Source organism: Silene latifolia, chromosome 4 (genome assembly GCF_048544455.1).
Source record: "Silene latifolia isolate original U9 population chromosome 4, ASM4854445v1, whole genome shotgun sequence".
Lineage (NCBI taxonomy): Eukaryota > Viridiplantae > Streptophyta > Magnoliopsida > Caryophyllales > Caryophyllaceae > Silene > Silene latifolia.
In genome coordinates this window covers 71,537,672-71,541,764 of record NC_133529.1, presented here as the reverse complement: position 1 = coordinate 71,541,764, position 4,093 = coordinate 71,537,672, and the positions used below count along the sequence as shown (strand labels likewise).

General features: G+C 40.5%; 1 non-coding gene across 1 annotated transcript; it reads right to left on the bottom strand.

The window, feature by feature from the left end:
• Window positions 1–3,002: 3,002 nt before the first annotated feature.
• On the bottom strand, window positions 3,003–3,109 carry LOC141654049 (small nucleolar RNA R71). Its single transcript, XR_012547630.1, has one exon. It is a non-coding gene; the product is annotated as a small nucleolar RNA R71 (small nucleolar RNA).
• Between the last annotated feature and the right edge of the window lie 984 nt (window positions 3,110–4,093).

Below are 4,093 nucleotides of genomic sequence, written 5' to 3'. Positions count from 1 at the left end.
TGGCCGACTAAATCTAGTACTCCGTCGCTGGCGATTTGACATCGTGTCTGGTGTAGAGGTGAAAGAAAAAAGGGGTCGTAGAATATTTGGTTGGGTTTTGAGAAGTTTGGGCTTTGGTTATTTATGAGGGGTTTGGGCTTTGTGCGGTTGCATGAATATCACTTTGTTAGAGTATTAGTTATACAGTTCACACTATATATATATATATATATATATATATATATATATATATATATATATATATATATATATATATATATATATATATATATATATATATATATATATATATATATATATATATATATAGAGGCCGAATCCTATGAGGCCGTTAGTTATGGCGAGGCGGCTGACCTCATCAAATTCCTTCATTAATCCTTCATTATATGGACTAACTTCCTATTATTCATTGGGCTGAAAATTTAGGGGTCACTCCAAATCTTTTCATTTAGCCCAAAATACTTTCTCTCACTAAAATATTATATCATAGAATAGCCCAATTACACAATATCTCTCTAAAATATAACAAACAAAATCGTTTTCTGAAAATTCTTCATCAAGCAAACTCGTCGTTCAACGGAAATTCTTCAGCAAGCGAGCTCATCAATTTGTTCATCGATTGTTCGTGGATTTCATCAAAACAACATTCAACAACATTGATTCAAGTAATTTCAGAAGAAAAATCGAGTAATTTTCAGGTAATTTCATAATTCTCATCAAAATTGAGTATATTCATACAATTCTGTCAATTCACTCATAAATTGACGATATCAGGTGATGCGTGTCTTTTATATGATGTTTTGCACCTCATTTTACACGCATTTCAGAGCTCATTTGTGTAGTTTAAGCTACCATTTCCCCCATTTCCGTCTACTTTCGTGTTTTTGTACTTTATTGCAGAAATGTGAAGAATTCAACAGAAATTGGGCTAAATCCGTCCCCGACTATCCTGCATTGCAATTGACGTGAAGTATTGACTCGAGGAATGAGCTTGGTGCGCATTTCAAAGCCCAAAAGACAAATCCACGAGATTTTAGAAGTCAAGTATCAGCTCAAGCAGTCGATCGACCACTACCATCGATCGATCGACCAACTGCGGTTCCGAAGGTTATCAGACATCAAGAGCGATCGATCGATCGCCATGCTTAGTCGATCGACCAAGCCGCTATCCCAGACGAGAATTAAAAGATTGAGGAAACGCAAGCCCATTGAGTTTAGGTTTTGATAATAATTGTTACGTATATTTTCTATATAACGTAACCTAGAAACATCAGTTTAGCTATCAAGTTTTGACATTAAGTTTTACATACAGTTCTTTAGAAATAATTAGGGTTTGGGAAACTATTTCGCATTGGATTTTCGTTGTGCTTTCAATCATTCCGTTACGATCCTTCTGCAATTTCGGTATTCACTTGCTCTATTTTCAGTTCATCTTTATTGCATTGATAGTATAGAAATTGTTAGTTAGTCTCCCGAAACCGAATTATCATTATTGTTAATTGTTTGTTCATTCGTTTTAAGCATGAAACCTTCTGTCTATTTCGTTAATTTCATTGTTGTTATCGTCGTTAGTATGAGTAGCTAATTTATTCGTGCTAGGATGTAGGGGAATTATAGTGTAGGCGGCAATATAATGAACAAGGCTTAATTCGCGTGTTGGTCGATCGACCGCCATACCTGGTCGATCGACTGACCACGTGAGGTTTTTATTTTCGTTTTAATTGTTTTAATTCTTAATTCGACGAATCGAGTGCACACGACTAGTTGAATGTTTAGGATATGACTGGCCCATTAGATCGAGAGATAGGGACAGTTGTTATATCACCAATTAAAATGACTAAACTATACTAAGATCGAAAGATAGGTAAAGTTTAGATTATAAGTCACTTTTCAGGACGAGAGTCGTATTAGTGATATTAGGGACTTATAGCGAGGTCGAAAGATGCTATTGGTTAAGAGTGGGCCGAGAGGACCTCTTTATTTCCCGCCTCATGTGTTTTGTTTTAGACCTGTTTAGTACGCTGCCGCCGAAACTATAACAAACCGATCATCCTTGCACCCCTTCTTTTATCTGTCTTATTCGCGTTTTTAGTTCATTGTCTTTATTTGCTATTAGTATAGACCAAATCAATTCAACCCCCACTTTTGTTACCTTAGACTAAATTAGACAACTATTAATTACATTCGCCTCCTTGTGGTTCGACCCTGTTACCACTAGCCTAGGTTAGTTTTAATAGGAAATTATAAATCTTATTTTTGGTACTCGCAACGACGGGTATCAAATTTTGGCGCCGTTGCCGGGGAGGCAATAGTTCTAATTTTTAGTTGTTTTATTTTTAGTCTTTCTTAGTTTAAGGGACATCCGTTCCTTAAACTTTTCTTATATTCTTTTTGCAGTTTCTTCTTATGCGCAGGTCACAGGGTGGTGAACTAGTACCATTAAATCCTGAGATTGAGAAATCCTTGCGCGAGTTGAGACGATCACAAAGGGTATTGCCGACAGAGGAAGAGCTGAGTACTCTGTCAAGTTACTACGAGAACGCTCTGTTTGAGGAAGATCCACCTACATCTCCTGCTTCTATTTCTTTAGCTGAGACAGTCACTTCTCTAGAAATTTCAGTCATGGCTGAAGAAGCAACCATTGCCCGATCACTCGGAGTAATGACTTGAATCTCTACAAAGGATTCGAACTACCAGGGGAGGCGAGAAAATTCGAGCCAAAGCCTTCCTATATCAACCTGGTTGAGAGAAACCAGTTCGGGGGAGCTGCAAATGAAGATGCAGCCAAGCACATGGAGATTTTTATTGATTATTGCTGCTCTATACCCCCGCCGGCCGGTGTGACCCAAGATCAGATCAAAGAGACCATGTTCATTTTCTCTCTTCGTGACGCTGCAAGAGAGTGGTATAGAGATCTGGACCGAGCCGCCCATGGGATCACCGACTGGAATTCCTTAGCCCTGGCATTCTACAAAAAGTACTTCTCTGCCTCGAAGACGAATGCCATTAGAGCTCAGATCACGAGCTTTAAACAAGGGCCTGATGAGAACTTTCATGAAGCATGGGTCCGTTTCAAGAAACTGGTGCGAACCATACCGCACCATGGGTTCGAAAAATGGAGTCTTTGCAACCAGTTCTATAATGGGTTGTATGACAATCGTAGGGCTATTTTGGATGTGCATACCAATGGCCGATTTGTTTGAGAACATGGGAGAGACTAAGAGGTGGAAGATCATCGATGATTTGGCCACTCATAAGGCTGAATATGGGAATTCGAGAGGAAACCAGAGGAGAGCTGCTGAATCTTCCTCTGTTGCTGCACTAGAAGCTCTCACTGCAAGGTTTGACAAATACGAATTGGGAGGAGCTTCTAAAGGTGGGATGTACCATGTTAACGCTGTTTCAGACGGTCCTTTCGTCTGTAGAAGATGTGGAGCTGAGGGGCATGTCTGAGAGAATTGTTCTGTTCCCTTTGAGTCTTGTGTTGCCTTTCAACACTATAGGCAGACAAACACGTACTATGAGCCGAATGTCCACCCCAACTTGAGGTGGAGTAGCCAGAATGTCCCGAATCCGACTCAACCTCCACAACAAAGAAAAGAAGCAGCAGCAAGCTTATGTGCCCCCTCATCATAAGCAACAACAATACCAAAAACCTCCCTATGTGCCGCAACAAAGAACAATCCCGACTTCGATTTTGCTAAGTTTAAGAACTTGTCTTTGCTAAAGGAGTCCTAAGCTAGAGAGGCCGGGATGAAGCTACTAGAGAGCCAAATTGCTCAATTGGCTAGTAAGAGTACCACTCGAGCTCCCTGGGACACTTACCGACTCAAACCCACCGAAAGAGATCCCGAATGCCATTACTTTGAGGAGTGGGTCTACCCTGGAGGGGCCTGCTATGGTCGAGGATGCCCCTGAAAAGAATGAAGCGGAACCGAGTCAAAAGAAAGCTTTAACGAAAAATAACAAGAACAAGGCGTCTACTTGCATCGGTCGATCGACTGATATACCCGTCGATCGACCGATATGCGGGTTCTGAGCTTCGAATCGTACACCTCAGTCGATCGACTGAGCAAGGTGGTCGATCGACTGA